Source organism: Pinus tabuliformis, chromosome 3_2, assembly GCF_031772625.1.
Source record: "Pinus tabuliformis cultivar Carrire ecotype Pingquan chromosome 3_2, CPIR1, whole genome shotgun sequence".
NCBI lineage: Eukaryota > Viridiplantae > Streptophyta > Pinopsida > Pinales > Pinaceae > Pinus > Pinus tabuliformis.
This window is the reverse complement of record NC_142302.1, coordinates 245,965,515-245,990,390: the sequence shown is the minus strand read 5'-3', so window position 1 is coordinate 245,990,390 and position 24,876 is coordinate 245,965,515. Positions and strand designations below refer to the sequence as shown.

Genomic DNA, 24,876 nt, shown 5'->3' with positions numbered 1-24,876 from the left:
TGGATTCTACTTGTCGAGATGTTTCCATTGATATATGGCACACCAAGTAATTCTTCACGGTTTGAGAGATATTCATGTTTGAAGTTAGTATCCCCAGTTAGTGGGCTAAAACCCTATGGGGTTATGGCATGGCACTCATAATTGGTTTTGGTCATTGAATAGTCAATAATTAATAATTTTTTAAGCTCCTAAAATCCCTCCAACATTCTCTATAGAAGCCCCTCTCAACTCTATAAAAAAAATCTCATATATCCTCCAAAAATAGTGATAATGGAATTTGCGCTATAACTTCATTTTTTCGAAGTCTTAGATTTTGAAATTAAAACCCATTTGATTTGAAATCTTGATGAATGTCGTGACCAAATTCAAGATCTTGGTTCGCTATATTTTCAAGGATATGATCTGTGGAAGTTAGGGTTTTTGCAGGCTCCCGAATTTCATTGCAAAGAAGTGACCTTGGGAACATTGTCATAACTATCCCTCTGAGAAGATGATTGGAATTCTGTAAAAAGTGACGGATAGTGCACGGACTGTAGTTTTCTATATATCAAGTTTAGAGCTGAAGGAGGTGTTAGTCCTTACAATCTCCTAGGCTGAAAAGGAAATCCACAAGGGTAACCTCAAACCACTTCAGCTCAGTAGCTAGCCCTACTAAGCATGAGAGGGATCTCTCTAAGTCTTTTATCAGTGATATAACTTTAAAGAAAATGAATTTTAGACTAGATAGGAGTAGTTGTTTGTGAAAATTTGGTTCTTAAAGGGTTTTCTGAACTTAGGGTTTGGAGCCACAAGTAGGTCAGGCTGTGGGAATACAGGAGCAAGCATAAGAAGGAGTTAGATGTCAGAAACCATGGTGTAATTTGAGTATTTGTCAGTGTAGTATAGAGGATATAGTGTGAAAGAAACTAATGAGCATAAATAAACATGATTTCATTAGCTTAGGAAGACAAAACACATAACTATGAAGCTAGATAACAGAGCTTGAAAAACAAGAATTCTGAGTATTTTATCACAAGGAATTCATAGAAAGAAGAGATATAATGTATATAAAGATGTTTAGACCTTGAGAAAATAAGGAGAATGAAGTACAAGCACCATGAACTCACTGGGCTATAGTTCCTTGAAAATAGCTACAACCTGTATCTGTATTTGCTGAAAGATGATTGCAATGCAAGCCTCCTTTACAAAAGGTTCAACCCTCTTCTCCTGAAGTGAAATAGTACTTATAGACTTTCCTAGACCAATTTCCCACCTTCAAGAGTTAAATTCCTTGGTGGAGGAACTGAATCCAAGATTCTCTCAACCAACAGGTGAGAGTGAGAAGGTGAAACTCAAACACCTCATGAAGAGTTTGTTTAGGAGTTTGCTTCTTTTATCAGGCCTAATAAAAATCAAAAACAACCTATGATATACATTTATTCATTCCTACATCACCTAGCCTCGTAAATAGCTCCATTACATAGAGAATCTTGACTTTGACCAAGTCAGACTAGAAACTAGAAATTTTACACAGTGAAATTTTCCAAATAAAAACACAGACAGTGTAGAAGCGTAACACTGACTTTGAGCTGCTTTTGCGGTGCCTTCCAGGGGTCAAAATTAAAATCTGAGAGAACGGTCAACTATCCCTTCAATTCTAGTTTCTATAAAAGTTTTAATTTTAGAATTTGGAGCATGGTAAGACTTTCAAAAATACATTCTCCCAAGGTCACTCCAGAAGCACATCGCTTGTCAAAAAATGGTCCAGAATGCTAGTTTTTTGCCACTTTTTTGCATTTTTCTCCAAAACTAAGCCACCTCTGCAAAATCTGGGAAAATCGGTTTTTAGAGGATGGAAAGACCTTTCAAAAAATGTAGATCTTTCCTCAAATGGAGGCTTGAGGAAAAATCGCAGCGTGCTTATAGAAAGGCTAAATTTATGAATTTAGACCAAAATTTGCCAAAAAACTCAAAATGCTCAGAATTAGCTCAAAATTGGAGGGAAGGTGTAAAAATAGTGTTTTTATAGCTTCATGGAGGTTTCAGAAAGCATCTCCACATTTCCCTCATCCTTTTGGTCTTTTTTGGCTTCATTGGGCTTGTTTTCAAGTTGTTTTACCTTAACATTAGCGATCATGTTTTGAGCTTGATAATGATACGCCATGTGTCTGAGAAATTGATTGTCTCTATTTTCCTTCTAAGGAGATTCTCCAAGTGTTCATTCAACCTATTAAGCCAATATTTTTTATCTGGATGAACCTCTAGGGAAATTCTTTCTTTTAGGTCAAGGTCTTCATTAAGTAATATTTGTTTTTGTTCCTCTTGAAAAGCTTCCTTGAGACCTATGGTTCTTGGTCTTTTCCTTTTCCCTTTCACCTATGATGCTTCAGGATCACTTGATGTCATTATCTCCTTATCTTTTCCGACTTGTTGCATTAGCTTAGCTTTCTCCTTTTCTAGGATCAACTCTTTTGCTTTGAGTTGACTGTTTTCTTGTTCAAGGAATGATATAATGAACTTTTCTCTTTCCATATTTATTTCCAGCTCCTTGATTTGGTAGTCCTTGTCCCTGATAGTCTACTTCATAATTGAAGTCTCATCTTCCTCTTCTAAATCAATAATCTCTAATTCATGCTCAACTGTCTTCTTGTCCTTTACTGTCGATGCCTGCTTTGTCAATGAAGAAGGCTTGGCCCCTTTCTCTTTGTGAGAAGAAAACACAAGCCTCTGCCCTTTCTTATACACTTTGGTGACCTCTGGCCTAGGTAGCTGAATCTTCTCTGCTGGTTTGCTAGATGACCCCATCTCTGTTTTTTGTTTTGGTGTACTTGGGGACTGAGATGCTGCATTTTCCTCATGCCATTTTAGATCTGTTTCTAAAAAGGCTTCCCAAGCCATACCCCTCTCTGCCAACTGATGAAGGACAATGGTTTTGATGAGATTGTGATGGAACAAGCTTGGAGAGTGCTCTTTGTCCTTCAACTGTATCTTTTCAGACATTTTTGAAATACTCCCGAATAGGTAATTGCACATGTTGAGTGGATTTTGAGATGTGAAGTGCATCAAGAGGCGAATATGATAGGCATACAATCTTGAGATTCTACCTTCACAGGCAAAGAACCTCATGATGGTCTTCATTAAAGGGGAATACTTCTCAAGAAAATATCTGAAAGGCATAAGGTGAGTTTGTGTGTCTCTGTATGGAGTCTTTAGGAATGGCTTATAGTTTTCAAGATCTAGACTCATTCCCTTGAACCCGTATTCGCCATTGTCTGGTAAACTAGTTGCTAGTGAGATGGCGGCCATTGAGAAGCTAAACTCAATACCAACAATGACAACAGTCTCCCCTTTCAAGTGTGTAGCTACCCAATCTGTCAGCTGCTCATAAAACCCTGCTTCACTTACTCTTTTGCAAAACTCAAATAGTGAACATCCTCAAAGCATTGCTTGATGAAAGGATAGGAGTTGATTTGGTTGCAATATGATGGTTCATATATGAGAATCCTCCCTCCTTTGTGTTGTCTCTCTCTTTCTGGTGAAAAATCAATCTCCATGATGACAGAAAGTCCTAGCAGCAGTGTCACGCGGAAAGAGTCGTTAGTGCGGACACAACCGACCTTCCTAGAAGCCTAAGAATTTCTAATGACAAACAAGACAAATAAGAGCAATCCTTCCCTAAATATGTTTTTATAATATGAGAAATCAAGTGTTTAGATCCTAGCTGTAATCCAACGCTGTTGTAGTAGTCCAGCTTCGTTGATCCGGATGAGCTCCTCCTTCCCTTCGAAACCTGCATTCACTAACAATCAAACGATTAAATAGCACCTGAATATCACATAAAATAAAACATATTTAACATATAGACCAAGGAGTATATGAAACAACTCATTAATAACAAATTGTTGAGAAGAATGGACTAATTTGTATTAAAAGGTAACAAAAGGAACCATTACAACCTGAGCCTTGGTGTTGTGCAAGCTCCTCCCAGGGTCCACAAGAGTTCTCCCTTACTCTGATCAGCTCACCCACCTCCCAATGGAAACAAGTAAAGATGGTAATCTCTCCTCACAAGCTTCTACAAGGAAGTCCTAATTCCAGCAGCATCTACCCTTAGGAATGTTCAGCTTTCAGCCTCTCCTCCCTTTGGCCCAATGCCTGTATTTATAGTGCTCTAGAGGAAGTTATTCAGGTCCACCATCAATGGGATAATCCCCTCTTTGGATGGGATAGCTCCCCTCTTGATGGGATAAGTTCCTCTTAGGTAGGGATACATGAACCATCTGGAGGCGCTTCATACACGTCAAACAAGCTTCTAGAAGACTCTAGAAATGACCACAAGTAACTTTTTTGGAGTGAAACTTGCGCCTTTTGACCTTTACAGGAGTACGCACCCACCCCTTTACATACAGAGCATACAAGTACGCAGGTATTGTGAACTTGGGTTGCGTACACGCAGGTAAGGCTAAGAGAAACTGCGTACCAGAGATAATTGACTTTAAATGACTTTTCTCTTTTTCTTGAAGTTTGACATGGAGAGCAGAGGCATGAGACTTGCCAAGGAGGATAGTATGACAGTGGATGGAGCCATACTAACTGTAAATAGTCATGGTGACATTTTTTAGTGTAACAGATTGCTCCCTAAAGTGCGAAGCCTGTAGTAGATTAGGGTTTTTATGATCTAGGAAGGGTGAAGTACTTTATCATTTCAAGGAGTATCTTGCGGAGGACCCGGTCAGAACCTGCAAATATTCAACACAAAATACATATATAAGATGATATCATCACTGAGGTAGGCATTCCCATACTCAGATTGAAAACTTTAACTAACAATCTAACTACTGCTCTGATACAAGAATGATTTTGCAGTACATCACAATCATAGAATTTTGTAGACACAGTATGGACGCAGCCATCTGTTTATGATTAGTCTACTATATAATGAATACAAAACTCCTCGCAGCCTGGATGGTGGAAACTAAATCCAGGGTCTTCATTTCTACTTCCTGAATTGGTACGATTCTATCCATGCGAATAAATGAGTTGATGTCGAGCATGGTAGAAACCACTTGATTACCAGTCAATGATGTAAATCGTTAACAAGTGTGAGAGAGACCACCAGTAATGTCAATGGTTCTCAAAGTACCCAGTACAATCCATGAAATGTGAATGAATGGGTTGATGTCGAACACGTCACGGAATCCTTCGATCGAAAGTCAATGATGTAAACTATCGTCAAAGGTGAGAAACCTGCCATTGATGCATGCAGACTTCAAGGTACTGACGATTTCTAAGTCATCTTTCTAGATAATGTGCTGATGTCGATAGAAAGCGACCCGTTGTAGGCAAGCCCACAACACGAAATCATTGTTCAAGTTGAAGAAATGTTGCTGTAAGGACTGACTCAGGGATGGTCAAATGGATGACAAGTATTTTGCATATGAATGGTTTATTTGCAGAGACCTCTTGAACACATAACGACACGACAGATGGCTTGGTGACGATTGACCCAAAGTTAATACCCAGAAATGGTTGAAGACTTTCAAAGTGGTTTGATCAACTTTAAGGCGAAGGATTTCCCAACCCAGGTGAATGGAAAGTGTCATGTTCAAGAGCGGTGATAAGGTTCTTCTGTAACAAAGGATAAAAAATCGGTTCATTCTTCTCTCTTTTCCCCCACCATTTCTGGCAAGTACCTCTTTATTTTTTACAAGCTTGAGGAGGATAACATATGCTTGATTATAAGCTCATCCTTCAGATGAGTCCAACTTAGTTTAGATTCGGACCCTAAGAAGGAGTGGTCCGTTCCTGTTTGTAATTGAACAGGTTCTCTACTGTGAAATTTTAACGAGTCCAGTATAGGAGAAACTCGGCGTTTTTCATTTTTAGAGAGTCTGAAAAAACTAAAGAAGACTCCAAGGTGAACTTTTTCGTAAATTTGTGTCTCCCAAGCCCGAAAACGTATAAAATAATACCTGAGAGAACCGCTTGATCTTGCGACCAAGGAGTACTTTCATGATTAGTGTCTCTGACCTGAAAAGTAAAAAGCGATCAAGGACACGTCGTTTTATTTCCGTATCGAGTTTGAAACGACAAAAACCCGGCAATGTTTTCCTGTTTTTATGGTCAGAAAAGAGCTATAAGGGGACCGTCTTTTAATTCCGTTTTAACGAGTGTAAAAGAAACGCTCAGCAATCTTTTCATTTTTTAGGAGTCAGAAAAGGGCTTAAAAGATGACTCTGATGTCTTGGTTTGTGAAAAATGATGATTTTACCCTAAAGTCCTTTTGTCCTACACAAAAACGACACATTACTCATACCTGTTTAAGATGGGCAAAAATACATTGAAAAATATCTTTTCATGGTGAAAAATAAACAAACTTAGCATTCATTCATCCAAAAAACCTATAAAAAGACTTTTTACCATGTCATTTTACGATTTTACTGTTGAGGTTGAGAAAAGGGCTTTTGACAAGAAACTTCCCGTGGACTTTGCGGAGAATCCGACCGTCAGAATCAAGCACCGTCTCTTTTAGGTATTTCACAACATCCTCCTCTTCAATTTCATCCGTTTAGAATTTCATTTCAAGTTCTAGTTTGATTTTTTGGAGGGTTTAGGGTTTTAGAGTCCGTTTCTCGGGGGACGCAGGTGCCCCATGGGTGACCTGCGTACCCCGACTTTTTCGTATATGGGAAAAAGGTCGGAGTACGCAGCCCACCTTCAGAACAGCTGCGTACCGCCGCTCTGTTTTCTGAACGCAGGGTGCGTACCCCGTGAAACGCAGATTTTCAAACCCCAAACCCCAAAACCCAAATTTAACCAACCAAATTTTGTTTAATGAATTCTAATCATTGTTTTTTGGTGTGTAGGTCACTCACCATGCTAGATTGGCGTGAAAAAGAACACGAAGACGTTGATTTGGACGCAATAGGTCATCAACCTTCTATTGATGCGTTAAAGGCATGCAGTCTCTACAAGTACTGGGCCATACCTGGCATGAGGGCCCAGGTGCCATTCTTAGAGTGGCTGGTTGAAAGGTGGAACATTCAGGATCAATGTTTTTACATCGGAGAACACCAGCTCGAGATAGAGTCCTCCGACATATACTTTCTCACTGGCTTGCCTAACAGGGGCGAGCAACTCTCTCTATTCGGGACTAGGCCGGGTGGCCAATCCCTTGCTAGTCTCCGGCTAGAGTGGTGCAACAATCAAAACCAGGATAAGGGGATAGAAATCAAATACATATCCCAACCTGAACTTATGGTAATTGCCTTTACTGTTACCAGACTTTGCGGCGTTGCCGCTTTGCACATAGCCACTGGTTCCCAAATGCGGATGGCTATAGATTGCTTCCAAGGCACCATTTTCAGCTGGTGCGATGCTGTGTTGGCCAATATGAAGGGCCAACTAACCAGGGCAAAGAACGGACAACTGAAGACTTTTGGATATGGGCGTTTAGTTGTGAGCTTTTCCCTAGAGAGAGTTCCAATGCTGATCCCCCAGCATCTTACAGTTCTAGTTGGGGCTCCTCGGGAGCCTAAGTTGACGAGATGGGTTGTGGTAATGGCCCGGCATCCTGATGAGGGAGCAACAGTTGTTCGATTTCTTGATGGTTACTTTCACTGGCTGGAGGGCCAGGTCTTTGCGATTCAGGATTTTCCTTATGCCGGAATGGATTTTCGCAATGATCCGGACATGGTTCTTCCACAGGGAGAACAATGGGACGACAGAGGTATTTCATTTTTCCAAGTTTTTTTAAATTATCTATTTTTTTGTTTTTTATATATCGTCTCAAAACTGACAGCACAAATTTTTAAAATGCAGATGTAGGTCCACGGCGTCTGGGCAATCTCCGGGCTTTTGAGAGAAGAGTACCAGCTGTACCAGCACCGGCCCCACAGGATGCGGCCACAGAGACCTTAGCCGAGCTGGAACAGGATCTAGAGCGTCTGATGGCGGGTATACCAGAGACCACTCTAGATGAAATTCCTATCCGACTTCAGCGCTACGTGGTCGCAGTCCCAGGACCTTTCAGGAGGTTCCTGTGTAGGGTAGCGCGGGCAGTGGTCTCGTATAGAGAGCACCACCAGTGATTGGCTAGTCACTTTTGTAGACACATGCGACATTTTTGGTTTTTTGTACTTATCATTTTTGCCGATCATAAGGTGTTTTTCAACCTATGATCGAAGACGATGTATATTTTTGACACACTCCTATCTATATATATATATCATTATTACCGGCTTATTTTGTTAAACATGTGTGATGAAATGTTTATAAATTTGCATTTATGATTGTTAAAAATGTCTATTTAACATTCGAGACGCCATTGCATCTGATAATGTATTTAAAGACCTTGGAATATGCTGATATTCAATGTAATCAAATTCACGTTCCAAGAGACGCACCCTCAAAAACAATCTTAATAACACTGGATTTCTAATGGCATAGACTCTATTAAGCTGTAATACAATGAGTTCAGAATCTAACCTCACTATCAAACTTTGAATCCCAAATGAAATAGATTCAGATAATAGTTCAATCACTGCACTGTATTCTGCAATGTTGTTTGTTGTTTGACCGAGGCTCACCCCATGCATAGAAACTAACTCGTCACAGGGTGAATAAATAACCCAAGCTGCGGAAGAGATATTCCGTGTACTACGACAAGCACCATCAGCAAATCCAATGTACGTTTGGAGAGGCGTCGACATCTGCAATATCAAGAGTAAAACCAAGATAAGCCAGAATAACGACGAAAAACACACTCTCTACACTAAGCACACAGTCTAAACTAAACACACATACTAGCTAGAAAGAAAAATTAACCCAACTAGAACTAACTAAATCTCCATATCCACCATTTAAGCATAATACCTCTTTAGGTAAAGTCCATTTCTGGGCTTACCCAAAGAGTCCCCATCAAAATCTACCAGCTCATAGGCCCCTTTTGCTAGCTTTCTCTTGACAATGTAGGGCCCATGCCACATGGGAACGAATTTTCCAGCACCTAATTTATCGTTAGCTTGATCATATAATAGCACTAGGTCTCCTTTCGAAAAATTACGAGGGGTTACGTTACTATCATACTGAGCTTTCATCCTTTTTGCGTGAGTCTCGATTGCTAAAGCAGCGTCACGTCAAGTCTCATCTAATTTAGCTAAGTATAACAGACGCTTCTCCTCTTCGGAAGTAGCTGGGAGTAATTCGATAGCCATTTGAAGTGATGGGATTTCGCATTCAATGGGCAACACTGCTTCCAAACCATAAACTAGTTGGAAAGGAGTGAAACCTGTTGATGTTTTTACTGAGGTTCGATACGGCCAAAGCGCTGAAAATAACATGTTGTGCCAATTCGACCGATGAATACCAATGATTCGTCGGATCATGATAACTAGAACTTTGTTGATGGATTCAACCAAACCGTTTGCTTGAGGATAATAAGGAGTAGAGCTATCATGGCGTAAACCAAGCTGGCTTGTAAGTTCTGTCATCATAATGTTTCGAAAATGGTGTCCATGGTCAGTGATTATCACTTGTGGGACACCAAACCTAGCAATAATATGATTGAATACGAAAATCGCTGCTGTTTTGCCGCTTGCCTCGAATGTAGGCATCGCCTTGGCCCACTTAGTAAAATAATCAATCGCAAGGATGATATACGCATGCCCCCCGGCTGAGTGAGGGTTACAAGTAATAAAATCGATACCCCATTTAGCAAAAGGGCCAACGGAAATTATAGGGTGGAGAGGAGTAGGTGGTGCGCGCATCTTGCGATCAAACACTTGACAGTTGTGGCATTTTCGGACCGCAATGATACAGTCTTTAAACATGGATGGCTAGAAATAGCCAGCACGCAACACCTTCTGAGCTGTGGCATACCGAGACATATGACCGCCACATGCTCCAGAATGACAGTCATTCAAAACCCTTTCCGCCTCTTCATGAGTTAAGCAACGACGGAAAACCAAGTCCGCCCCACAACGATAAAGAGTATCTCCAATAATTCTGTATTGTTGGGACTGGAATCGAATTTTCCGGCGTTCCAACTTTGAAGCTTTGGGCCGAAAGGATTGGGTTTGGAGATAGACGATTATATCCCTATACCACGGATCTAAAGTGCTGATAAGAAATAGAGATTCGTCTGCAATGGGTTGCTCTGCCACAGTTTCCGTGTCAGCACGCGGGAAGTCACACATCAATTCCGCAAAAACTAAGGATTTCTTAGACTTGGACTTCTCGAACTCCAAATCGAACTCTTGCAGGATAACAATCCATTTGGAGTACTTGCCCCCTAGCAATTGTTTTGTTAAAATATAGATCGTAGGGTTGCAATCCGAAATCACTGTAGTTTTACGGAGGAGAATGTAATGACGAAAACGCTGGACAGCCTGAACAGCTGCCAGGGCCAATTTCTCCACATGCGAATATTTTAGCTCAGTGGGATTTAACGTCCTACTAAGATAATATATCACATGTTCCATTCCGAATTCGTCTTCCTGAACTAAGACCATTCCAATGGTGGAGTGGGAGGCGGCGAGATACAAAAAGTAGTCCTGGTTGTAGTTGGGAGGATGCAACAACGGTGCATGGGTCAACGCGTGCTTAAGCGCATCAAAAGATTTCTGAGCTATCTCATCCCAAGAAAATTGAGCGTTTTGTTTCAACAACTGGGTGAAACCCTCTGTAACCTCGGCGTAGTTAGGAATGAATCGACGTAAAAAGTTTGCTTTCCCCTGCAAACTTTGGAGTTGGCGCAAACTCGAAGGAGGAGGCAATTTAATGATAGCTTCGACCTTCGAGGGATCGACGCGGATACCGACTTTTGAAACGACAAATCCTAGCAATCGTCCCACTTCTATGCAGAAGACACATTTGTGTGGGTTCAACCGAATTCGATAATGCCGACACCTCATAAAAATAGTGCGTAAGTGGACAAGGTGATCAACTCGATGTAAAGAATGAGCAGGGAAATCATCGAGATACGGTTGCACAATGTGCTTGATGTCGTGAAACGCGTAAGACATTGCCCGTTGGAAAGTGGCTTCGGCATTCTTAAGTCCGAAAGGTAATTTGTAGTAAGCAAATGTCCCCCAAGGACAAATGAAAGCCGTTTTTGGTTGATCGGCAGGTAGAATATTAATTTGGTTGTAACCGGAAAAACCGTCCATAAAGGAAAATATTTCACTGCCGGCACAATCATCAATTATTTGATCAATATAGGGCGTGGGATAGTTGTCTTTTGGACAAGCACGATTTATATCCCTATAATCGATACATATTCTTATTGTTCCTTGTCTCTTGTTAACCGGAACAATATTCGATACCCAATCTGTTAACGGGATCGGTAGCTTCTCGACTTCTGCTTTAATCGCAGCCGCTTTCCTAGGGTGTATCTGACGCAGACGTTGTCGAACGGGTTTAGCGTCCGGGTAAGTTTTGATTTCATGAACAACAATAGAGGGATCAATTCCTGGCATTTCCTCATAGGAGCAGGCAAACACGTCGCGGAATTCTTGAAATAGGACCTTGTATGTTTGAATTTCGTTATCTGTACACGAGGCACCTATATGAATGTTTTCAATAACTCCAGTTTTGACTGAAATGTCAATGGCAATAGTTTGGGAAATGTTTCCCAAATTCAACTCTGAATCAGGATGTTTCATAGGATTCTGAGCGTCCCTGACATATTCAGCTGTAATAATTGATGAAAAATCATTTTCAAAGTCATCACCCTCAGGTAAAAACGAAGATCTATGATGAAGATCTTCCCATGGTAGATCGTCTACACTTAGGATTTCGCGAAGTTGTTCGTCAGATGACACGACTTCAGGAAACATTATCCGTTCTGAGGTTGATGTGAAAAGTGATTTCTCACGAACCACATTCATTTGGTCGAATTGGGTTGAACTGGAGTCGGGAAAAGACTGCACGGCCTCATAAGCAATTTCATATGGACTCAAAGGCATTGCATTACCGAATGAGTCTATCTCAGATTCAGATGGTACAATCCAAGGATCATCGTAAATAACAGTGTCTGAAGTAATCATATGAATGGTTGCGAATGAAGGGTCTACATTGATCGAAGGAAAAGGAAAAGTTCCCAGCAAACCGGAATCTTTAACTAATCCTACACCAACATCCTTGTAAGGGATAGTCATTTTACCGACATGCTGGATACTCTCTGAAGATGCTGGGTCGGATGAAAAGTAAGCCATCTGGTCTATCGTCACGATCTTACCATTATGTGGAAACTTTATAACTCTGAAGACCGATGACACGACCGCTGTCATAGCGTAAGACCAACTGCGACCCAAAAGAAGGTTGTAGTCTAGAGGGGCATCAACCACCTCCACATCCAGACTAACGATTTTTCCTTCAACCCCTATAGGCAAATCCTGTAGAATGCCAAATGGATGGAACCCACGGCCATCAAAGGCCTTAAGAATCGTCGGGGATTGGTTCAGTGAAGGAGAACCAAGCGATCTCCAACACTGAATCGACATAATACACGTAGAAGCTCCTTCATCAATTACAGTCCGATGAATAGGCCTGTTTTTGACTATCACTGGAATCTGGAAAGCCATTTGATGAGGGAGGCGCGGTGTACTATTTTCTAGATCAAAGATTATCAGGTTCGGGTACTGAATATCAACAGCTCCTATAGCCGACAAGAGTAATTTTCGTTGTGCTGGGCATGATTGCAACACTTCCAAAGCCGAAATTGCTAAGGGTGGAACAGCTAAATCCTCAACAATGTTATAATTCTGAGCTGCTCTCGCATGTGGATTGAAAGAAGACTTTCGAAGTATACCCTTGGCGGGCGGTTTAATTACCAAGTCCGGGTTAGGTTTCTCGATCTGTAGTGGATCAGAACCGGGAGCTGAGGTTGATGGATTAGAATGAGAAGATTCTGCTTCTTTACCATCAACAGGATTCTTACTACCATAATCTTGCGATCGAGTCGCAATCTGTACATGAGACATCATCAATATGGGTTCTTGACTGGCACTCGAGGAAGAACCTATCATTTTACTCTCCTGCTTCGGAAATGGATCTTTCAAAACAGCAGAGTTGGGGAACCTTTAACGATTTTCACAACCTCTTCCCGATGAGGGCAATCTCTTGTGAAATGATCTTCTTCACAAATTAAACAAGGATAGCGAGGTTTGTGCTTTTCGTCGTTAGATTCCGACTTCTCTTTTTTCTCCTTTGGAGCCTTGTCTGCTTTATCCTTCTTCTTGCCTTTCTTCTTACCACCGTTTTTTGATTTAGCCGTAGATGACTCTACAGCGTGAATATCGGCAGTAATTTCAGGAAAAGACTCTCCTGTGTCGGGGAGTTTGGTAAGGTTATTATTGGAGAAGAATTCTTTGAGGATTTCTTCTTACTTTTAGTATTCACCATACCAATCATGCCATCAGCAGCATGAGACCCCGAAGGAGCAACAACAATTTGATTCGACTTAGGAAGATCTGGGATCTTCTCGTGCAACGTACCCGACTGAGTGTAAACTAAGTCAAGGTACTGGGCTTGAGCAATGACTTGCTCCTCAGTAACTACTCCGGCCTTAGCTACATCTTCAGTAATCTTCGGTAATAATGATTTTACAAACCATTCAGCTAAGATTTGGTCCGGGATAAAAACTTTCACTAAACGTCTTCGACGTCTCCATTCATGAATATGATCGGAAATATAGGTGGAGGTCGACTGTTTAATGAAGTTAATATCTCCGTGCCGTTATCGTATCTGAGCGGCAACTGAAAATGAGTTAGGAACGAGGTAGCTAACTGGCTAAAATTGTAAAAAGAGGCCCGTGGTAACTCAATGTACCACTTGGCCGCGAGACCAATGAGCGTACGCTGGAAAAGACGTAAGCGGATCGAATCATCCGAGATAGAATTTGAAGCACACCAAAGGTGGTAAGTCATCACGTGATTGGACGGATCCTCTCCAGACTTACCTTCGAACTTGGGTATATCACTGGGCAACTTATTTGGCATTGGCGGCCAGAACGGAAGATATTGAATTGGATCGTTCGTTAGGCGCGTCAAGTCGGGTAAATCCAAAGTCGCGATAAACGGTAACTGCCGGTTAGGATCTCTAAAACTCTGGGTCACAAGACCAGTCCCAGGAGGAGGATATCCAGGATAACTAGGGACAGGAATCGCATTAGGGATATTATATCCTCCTGGAAAACCAGGATTAACCGGACCGTACTGGGGTTGTTGATAAGTGTACCCAGGATACGGTTGATACTGGTAAACCGGTTGTTGAACAGCAGGACCGAATTGGTACCAGGGAAAATTTTAAGAACCCCCCCTAAATTTATAAATATAATAAATGGGCGAATCTCCATGGTATATAGGAAAAATGGAAGGCGATTTTATCAATAATATAATATGTATATATAATTTTTTGGCGAATCTCTCACCAGGCATGGCGAATATTTTACTCAATTATAAAATCTTGTAAGATCTTGGCGACTCTTTCACTAAATAATAAAACTTTGTAAAGTCCTAGTGAATCTTAGCATAGGCTACATGTTGGTTTAATTCCCTCATTTAAATAGGCTACATTCTGGGTGAATACCATGGGTCAATACCATGTGCCATTTTGGTGAATACCATGGGTCAATACCATGTGCCATTTTTATTTTTGTTAATTCTAATATTAGGGTTAATAATGATTTTTTGCATGGTATTAATAACAATCTAGTCCATGGTATTTGTCCCATAGTATTTTGGCCATAGGTTTCACCTAAATATAACCCATTTTTTGAGTGTTCGTAAATATAAGGTGACTTATGGAGTAAATATAAAAAAATGTTTTATTTGTTTACCATACCTCTCCTTTATTTATATTTTTTATTAATTTACCATACCTCTTTTACAAATATGGTATTTGGCCCATAGGATTCACTTAAATAAAACCTCTTTCTTGAGGCTTCATAAATAGAACGAGGGTTATGGACTAAATATAAAAAGAGGTTTTATTTATTTACGATGTCTATTTTATTTATATTTTTATTTATCTACCATACCTTTTGAGTAAGTATAAAAAGACGTTTTATTTATTTACCATACCTCCACTTTACTTATATTTTTATTTGTTTACACCCTTACATGTATATAAGGTGACTTATGGAGTAAATATAAAAAATGTTTTATTTATTTACGATACCTCTCATTTATTTATATTTTTATTAATTTACCATACCTCTTTTCTAAATATGGTATTTGGCCCATAGGATTCACTTAAATAAAACCTATTCTTGAAAATGGGCGAATGGATTCACTTAAATAAAACCTATTCTTGAAAATGGGCGAATGGAAGGTTTTAAGTCCTAATTTTAAGGGCTAATTTTACCTTTTTTACCCTCTCCCTTAAAATAAGGTGGGCTATTTGAGGTGATTTGTAAAAATGTACTATGATACAAAATATTCGCCCACTAAAAATTTAAAACCCCTTAATTTCCCCAAAGGGCGAACATTCGCCCCTAAAATTATCCTTGATTGGTACTGTCCCTGGTACTGTTGGTAGGTAAATTGAGGTTGACTTGTTACAACAGTACTTAAACCAGGTTGCCCTACAGGCATCTGGACCGTAGTTTGAATCGTAGATCCAGACAATGGTAAATATGTCTGAGGAGTGGTTGCAGAGACAGTAGAAACCGGAGCTGTCGATACTCCAGAAGTAAGTGCGGTAGATGTTGCGGTAGTTGCAGCAGTCGTTTGAGATGGAGTATTAGGTGCAATTGGCGGCTGAGTAACTACCGAAGTTACAGAAGTTTGAACATTTGACTGGACAGGTTGCGGTTGCTGGGGTGAACCAGAAACTACGGGTTGTCTAGTTTGAGGTACCAACTGTATACTTGGCTGCAACACCTGTTGACCCTGTGATGGATCCCACACTATCATTCCGGGGTATTGACCCGTAACAGGTTGAGGATACTGAGATCCATAACCGGATTGAGGATAGGATTGATAACTGACAGGCATGGTTCCCATACCTTGAACATATGACTGACCTTGAGGTGGTTGATAACCTTGACTCGAGTGTTGACCTTGAGGTTGATAACCTTGGGGTAAATACTGATACTAGGGTCGACCTTGACCTTGAGGTTGATACCCTTGAGGTTGATACCCTTGGGGTTGATACCCTTGAGGTAAATATTGATACTGAGGTTGACCCTGGGGTACATATTGAGGCTGGGGTTGACCTTGAGGCATGTATTGTACTATGGGTACATACTGGCCTTGAGGTTGCCCCCCAAACACAATTTGTGTACCTTGAGGTTGCCCCCCAGGCGTTAATTGAGGCTGCCCCCCCAGGCTGTAATTGACCCCTTGAGGTTGAGAAATGGGAACTGAACCTGACATCATGTAAATGTCCCCTACACCCAACGGTTTATTACCATTGTTTCCAGCTAATAACCCATGATCAATGGGTTGAGGAGATGCCCCCGCAAAGGTACCAGAAAGTGACTGATACCCGGTGGGAACAGAAGGACCGCCGTGTAAGAAAGATTCAGGAGATTGAGTGAACACGGACGACTGACCAGACATATTTACAGGAGTATAAATAGCTCCAGGTGGAAAAGGAGTACGAGGTGGAGAAAAACCTACCCCTGAGTTGTTTAAATAATTGGTTAACGAAAGGTACCAAGTAGTACTTCTAGGAGGACTGTAAAAGATAGATTCACGCTCCCTTAGATCAATAGTAGGTTGATCTTCAAGAATAGATACGCCTAATTCTTCCTCTGGAGCAAGTCCTTCAATAGCTATCAAACCAGTAGGAAGATTTTCGGTGATGACTCTTTCTACCCTAGGTGAATCTGGTACACTAGAAGTTGGAGTAATAGGTTCAGATATTTCAGGTTCTTCACCTATATCACTAGTAGATGAAAAACTACCAGCAAGCTCAGAAACTTCAACTGCTTCAGGATTATAACCTGTTTCTAGACTTTGGTAATCTTGATGGACTACCAACGAAGACTCTCCTTCTTCTGGTGAACCTACTCTACTGCCGCTAGGAGGAGTTACAAGGACCTTTAAACCTTCGTAATGACTTGGGACGTCTTGAGGAGGTTCACCCCGAAGTCTACGGGATTTCCTCAACAATTCGGCCACAGAAACAACCTCAGGAGACTTGCCCCGAAGTCTACGGGACTGTCTCGGTAATTCCGCCACAGTTAAAAACTTTTAACTACTGCACACGCAAACAAAGTAAAATCTCAAAGAAAACCACCTAAAGTATCTAAAGAACCAAACAAATTTGAACCATACGCCTAAAGAATCTAGGGCGTCAAACCAAGCACAAACAGTAGCCTTCCAGACCGAAAACGCTAGTTTGAGATGAAACCCAACATCGCCGGATTCAGTACAGAAGTGGCGGGTGGAACAGTTACCCCAGCAACCTGCTTAATGAATAGACCGGCACAAGTTCCTCCACTTTAACCGTCTCGAGTGAAGTGAACCCCCCGGAAAATCCAAGTGAGTCTAGCCGACGTCTGCTCCAGGTACAGTGGGATCTTCCCTCCACCGTCACCTCGGTAGAATCCTAAAGATAATGGTCACTAAGGTTACCAACCATAACAAATGCACCTGGGGGAACAGTCTACACTCCGACAGCACACAAGGGCAGAGTATCAAGCTCAATCCCCTTGCCGGCTCCTTGACAATAATCCAAGGTTTACTGACAAGTGACCCCTGGCTCCTCGAAAATGGTTAATCCGAGGTTTATCGTTTGTAATACGTGCGTGTCTGGCGTCGTTCCCAATGAGGGAGGATTGATCCCCTCACTGGTTCGGACACGAGCTCGTGCTTCTCCTTTAAGAGGAGCTTTCCCAGAGTACAAATGAGACAATTGGATTTATTCTATCACAAGATAAGCTATTTGTTTGGTTTTGTTGTCTTGGAGAGTTAATTATTCTCCTACTCCAAGACACTAGCCTGATCTAAATTGGTGTTTCAGAGCCCTAGTAAATAAAAGTTACTAAGTTGATTTTACTTTAAGCGTTAATTTTACGGTTTTTCTTAAAGACAAAAGGTAGTGGAGATGAAACTGGTGGTGTGTAGACTCGACTCGCAACCAATACAAAGATGCACTTAAGATGATTTACACTACTTTTCTTTTTTCAATGAATCTCTTAACTAAGAGAGTTGGAAAATGCAAATTTTATAGAAAACAACTTTCTTAGTAAAGACAATCAAAGAAACAATTCTCTTTATCTTTTCAACACACACAAGTCATGACCACTAATTACTCTACGAAATTTCCTTTTTCTCCCAAAAGTCTACAAATGCTACCAAAGAAAACTTTTTCCAAAAGAATTTTTGTGTTTTTTCTATATTAATAAAGCATGTAAAACTATTTTATCAAATCGAATTTAACGAATCTAAGACAATCAAATCAAATTCACTCAAAAGAAAATTAAAAGGAAATTTACCTAAAAGGAAAAAATAATGAGGAAAAAAGCCTACAAGGATGATTCCCGGATGTTTTACTTAGTCAAAATGAAACTAAGGATCAGTTCATGCAGAATCATAAACTAACCAAAAAACAAAATCAAAATCTTTTTGTTCTTTTTTCTCAAGAATGGAATTCAAGGCTTTAACAAACAAACTTTTCGAGATTCGCAAAGAGAAGACACAAAGGTAGGTCTCTCACTAGGGTGACTTCTATGACAGGCCCGACTCCTAAGAGGACTGATCAAAACCAGGGAGATCCAAAGTTTGACAACCTCTAACGCCAAAGTCACTACAGGACCAGTTAAAAATCAAACCCTAAGGAAAAATCCCTATGAATTCCACCAAAACCCTCGACACTAACGGGACAAGTTCAGGTGAAGATATTTGACAGTAAACTGATGGATCTGGGCAGTAAAAACAAATTAAAAACAAAATCTAAAGAGCAAAAAGATGAAAAATGAAATTTTCTCAAGTTTGACAGGGGTACGCAGGTGATCTGTTGACACAGGTGTGGGGACGCCCTGTGCACAAAGACGCAGTGCGCACAAGTACGCACTGTGTCAAACCCAGAGACTACGTACTGCTGGCAAAGCTAATAAAAATAAAAAACTAAATTGACTCTAAGCTAACCCACCCAAATACACAGCTAGACAACCAAAAATCAGAAAACAAGCAATTTTTCTCAGACCAAAATATCAAATCAAAAAGAACTCAAACACATTCATGGATTCCCCAACGGAGTCGCCATTTTGTCACGTGGAAAGAGTCGTTAGTGCGGACATAACCGACCTTCCTAGAAGCTAAGACTTTCTAATGACAAACAAGACAAATAAGAGCAATCCTTCCCTAAATATGTTTTTACAATATGAGAAATCAAGTGTTTAGATCCTACCTGTAATCCAACGTTGTTGTAGTAGTCCAGCTTCGTTGATCCGGATGAGCTCCTCCTTCCCTTCGAAACCTGCATTCACTAACAATCAAACGATTAAATAGCACCTGAATATCACATAAAATAAAACATATTTAACATATAGACCAAGGAGTATATGAAACAACTCATTAATAACAAATTGTTGAGAAGAATGGACTAATTTGTATTAAAAGGTAACAAAAGGAACCATTACAACTTGAGCCTTCGTGTTGTGCAAGCTCCTCCCAGGGTCCACAAGAGTTCTCCCTTACTCTGATCAACTCACCCACCTCCCAATGGAAACAAGTAAAGATGGTAATCTCTCCTCACAAGCTTCTACAAGGAAGTCCTAATTCCAGCAGCATCTACCCTTAGGAATGTTCAGCTTTCAGCCTCTCCTCCCTTTGGCCCAATGCCTGTATTTATAGTGCTCTAGAGGAAGTTATTCAGGTCCACCATCAATGGGATAAACCCCTCTTTGGATGGGACAGCTCCCCTCTTGATGGGATAAGTTCCTCTTAGGTAGGGATACATGAACCATCTGGAGGCGCTTCATACACGTCAAACAAGCTTCTAGAAGACTCTAGAAATGACCACAAGTAACATTTTTGGAGTGAAACTTGTGCCTTTTGACCTTTACAGGAGTACGCACCCACCCCTTTACATACAGAGCGTACAAGTACGCAGGTATTGTGAACTTGGGTTGCGTACACGCAGGTAAGGCTAAGAGAAACTGCGTACCAGAGATAATTGACTTTAAATGACTTTTCTCTTTTTCTTGAAGTTTGACATGGAGAGCAGAGGCATGAGACTTGCCAAGGAGGATAGTATGACAGTGGATGGAGCCATACTAACTGTAAATAGTGTGGGTTCAACCGAATTCGATAATGCCAACACCTCATAAAAATAGTGCGTAAGTGGACAAGGTGATCAACTCGATGTAAAGAATGAGCAGGGAAATCATCGAGATACGGTTGCAAAATGTGCTTGATGTCGTGAAACGCGTAAGACATTGCCCGTTGGAAAGTGGCTCCGGCATTCTTAAGTCCGAAAGGTAATTTGCAGTAAGCAAATTTCCCCCAAGGACAAATGAAAGCCGTTTTTGGTTGATCGGCAGGTAGAATATTATTTGGTTGTAACCGGAAAAACCGTCCATAAAGGAAAATATTTCACTGCCGGCACAATCATCAATTATTTGATCGATATAGGGTGTGGGATAGTTGTCTTTTGGACAAGCACGATTTATATCCCTATAATCGATACATATTCTTATTGTTCCTTGTTTCTTGTTAACCGGAACGATATTCGATACCCAATCCGTTAACGGGTTCGATAGCTTCTCGACTTCTGCTTTAATCGCAGCCGCTTTCCTAGGGTGTATCTGACGCAGACGTTGCCGAACGGGTTTAGCGTCCGGGTAAGTTTTGATTTCATGAACAACAATAGAGGGATCAATTCCTGGCATTTCCTCATAGGACCAGGCAAACACGTCGCGGAATTCTTGAAATAGGACCTTATATGTTTGAATTTCATTATCTGTACACGAGGCACCTATATGAATGTTTTCAATAACTCCGGTTTTGACTGAAATGTCAATGGCAATAGTTTGGGAAATGTTTCCCAAATTCAACTCTGAATCAGGATGTTTCATAGGATTCTGAGCGTCCCTGACATATTCAGCTGTAATAATTGATGAAAAATCATTTTCAAAGTCATCACCCTCAGGTAAAAATGAAGATCTATGATGAAGATCTTCCCATGGTAGATCGTCTACACTTAGGATTTCGCGAAGTTGTTCCTCAGATGACACGACTTCAGGAAACATTATCCGTTCTGAGGTTGATGTGAAAAGTGATTCCTCACGGACCACATTCATTTGGTCGAATTGGGTTGAACTGGAGTCGGGAAAAGACTGCACAGCCTCATAAGCAATTTCATATGGACTCAAAGGCATTGCATTACCGAATGAGTCTATCTCAGATTCAGATGGGACAATCCAAGGATCATCGTAAATAACAGTGTCTGAAGTAATCATATGAATGGATGTGAATGAAGGGTCTGCATTGATCGAAGGAAAAGGAAAAGTTCCTAGCAAACCGGAATCTTTAACTAATCCTACACCAACATCCTTGTAAGGGATAGTCATTTTACCGACATGCTGGATACTCTCTGAAGAGGTTGGGTCGGATGAAAAGTAATCCATCTGGTCTATCGTCACGATCTTACCATTATGTGGAAACTTTATAAATCTGAAGACCGATGACACGACCGCTGTCATAGCATAAGACCAACTGCGACCCAAAAGAAGGTTGTAGTCTAGAGGGGCATCAACCACCTCCACATCCAGACTAACGGTTTTTCCTTCAACCCCTATAGGCAAATCCTATAGAATGCCAAATGGATGGAACCCACGGCCATCAAAGGCCTTAAGAATCATCGGGGATTGGTTCCGTGAAGGAGAACCAAGCGATCTCCAACACTGAATCGACATAATACACGTAGAAGCTCCTTCATCAATTACAGTCCGATGAATAGGCCTGTTTTTGACTATCACCGGAATCTGGAAAGCCATTTGATGAGGGAGGCGCGGTGTACTATTTTCTAGATCAAAGATTATCAGGTTCGGGTCCTGAATATCAACAGCTCCTATAGCCGACAAGAGTAATTTTCGTTGTGCTGGGCATGATTGCAACACTTCCAAAGCCGAAATTGCTGAGGGTGAAACAGCTAAATCCTCAACAATGTTATAATTCTGAGCTGCTGTCGCATGTGGATTGAAAGCAGACTTTCGAAGTATACCCTTGGCGGGCGGTTTAATTACCAAGTCCGGGTTAGGTTTCTCGATTTGTAGTGGATCGGAACCGGGAGCTGAGGTTGATGGATTAGAATGAGAAGATTCTGCTTCTTTACCATCAACAGGATTCTTACTACCATAATCTTGCTTTGTCATGTTTCACTTATTTATGATTTTTTTATGGAAATGGTGGACCTTGGGGACCCTTGTGACCTAACGGATGACCTAAGACCTAATGGAATGATGATGATGACTTAACCCATTTTCAAGGTGTATGATAAGCAACCAGCATGAGTGAAATTTCAAATAATGACTCCGTCTTGGATTGACCATACAATGACCAAATTTGTTGTGTAAACCTAGTAACATAAAAATTTGATGATGAAAGCCTGAAAAGATCATGGTAAAAGCATTTTTTTATCCAGGTGATAGGCTAACAAGACTGACACTAACATTGGCTCCAACTGGGGATGGCAACTCCTTGGAGGTGTCAAGAACATCGTAGACCAAGCAACCTTATTCATTGGGCAATGGAGTCAACATGCATAAAAAGTAATTTTTTGGCTGACAAAAGAACTAAAAAAAATGAAAACAATACCGACTCAAAGAGCCTTAGGGCTTTCACTTCAGGCTTCAAACTTTAATGTTAGCTATCTAAAATGCTAGAAGTAAAATACACACCGGTATGTACAATGATGATGACTTTTCTGGATTTTAGACATAGTAGTGCTTGAGAAGCCTACCATTGGTCGCCCCTCCTGAATAGTCTTTTCCATCCATCTCTTCCAACAAGAAAGCATTCTTTCCTCTGAATATAGAAAATTTGTATGGTCCCTTCCATAAGTTCTCAAACTTACCATATTTTCCTTTGTCTTCATTTCTAGCATCCCATCGAAGGATTACATCTCCCAAATTGAAATTGTCCTCCTTGGTTTTGCGATCATAAATATTTTTGATTTTCTCTTGGAGTTTGGATGTGTTATGAAAAACTTCTTCTCTTGTCTGCTATAAATGAATCATCTGGTTTATTCTCCTTTGTATGTCATTAGTTTCACTATCCAATTCCTGTAGGATTTTCATTACTGGGACAACAAGAGATGAAGGAAATACAGTGTCAAATCCATATACCAGTTGGAAAGGAGACATACCTATTGACTTTTTGGTGCTGACCCTGTTCACCCACAAAGCATTGGTGAGTTTTTTATACCAATTCTTCTTGTTTGCCTCCAGGACCTTCTTGATGATGTTAAGCAGAGATTTGTTGGAAGATTCGGCCAGGCCGTTCCCTTGCGGATGATATACAGTGGAATTTCCTTGCACAATATGATATTTGGCACAGAAATCCACCATTCTTTTTTATTTGAAAGCAACAGCATTGTCTGTTATTATTTTCTATGGGCAGCCAAATCTAGACAAGATATTAGACTCCAGAAATTGAATGATGACAGAATCAGTAGCTTGCCTGGTTGGGATAGCTTCAATCCACTTTGTAAAGTAGTCGGTGGCTGTTAATATCCATTTGTGTTGTGCTGAAGATGATGGATGGATTTTGCCAATGAAATCAAGACCCCACTGCTGGAAAGGAGCTGAAATCAAAATTGGTTGTAGTGGTAATGGCAGAAGTTTCCTCTTTCCTTGAAAAATCTGACATTCATGGCAGCTCATGACTATTTTGTATGTATCAGAAAAGAGGGTGGGCCAATAGAAACCAGCTCTTAAGATCTTGTTTGTTGTAGTTTTCCAAAAATGATGACCTCCACAATCTCCCTTATGAAAATCCTTCATTATATCTTTAGCTTCATTTTCTATTAAACAATTCAGCAACACACCTCCAGGATCTTTCCAAAATAAAACACCATCCAGAATACAATATTTTGAAGCTTTGAGTTTCAGTGATCTAACTTTGCCTTTGGGAAATTCCAGAGGAGGATTCAAGTGTTGTAGGACATAGACATTGTCGGCGTACCAAGGAGAAGACATGAACGTATCAGACACTTGCAAGAAAGGGTCTTTGTCTTCTATTTCTTTTGATAGTGCAACCATCAAATTAATATCCAGTGCATGTAGATTTGATTCTACCATAAGCTTGGCTAACCCTTGTCCTTTGATGAGCTTTGTAGGTTTGATCTCTAGGTCATATTCTAGCATTGCTGCAATCCATTTTCCTCTTCTGCCTTCTGGATCTGTTTGTACAAGAATTTCTTTTACCACTGCAGTAGGGACATAAGCAATAGTATGTGAATGTAGAATATAAACTTGGAAATCTTTGAGGGCTTTTACCAATGCCAACACCTGTTTTTCAATAATATTGTATCTCAATGCTGCATCTCTTATAGTGCGATTGAAGAATGCTATAGGTTGCTCATTTTTCTGATCTTTTTTCTACATTAGGATTGCTGCTAATGTGTGCTCAGAAGCAAAAGAAAAAATGATGAAATCTGAGGTATAATCTGGGCTAATTAGAATAGGAGCAGTAGATAATGCAAAATTTACCGCATCAAATGATTTCTTAGCCTCTAATGACCACTTTACCCGCTATCCTTCTTCAACATATTTGTCATTTCTGAATTATAGTAACAGACACATTTCTATTTCTTAAGTTGTATTGCTTTTGGAGATGAATGGGGGCATTCTGATATCCTCTTTGGTACTATTATGTCTTATCAGCCCACATATCTTCGCTTGCAAGCACAAATTGCTGGTCATTTGGTATAAAAGAGTCT

General features: G+C 40.5%; 1 pseudogene; it reads right to left on the bottom strand.

Annotated features, from left to right (window-relative positions):
- Positions 1-24,876, bottom strand: part of LOC149180606 (beta-galactosidase 8-like) — a 195,468-nt pseudogene that overhangs the window by 107,839 nt on the left and 62,753 nt on the right.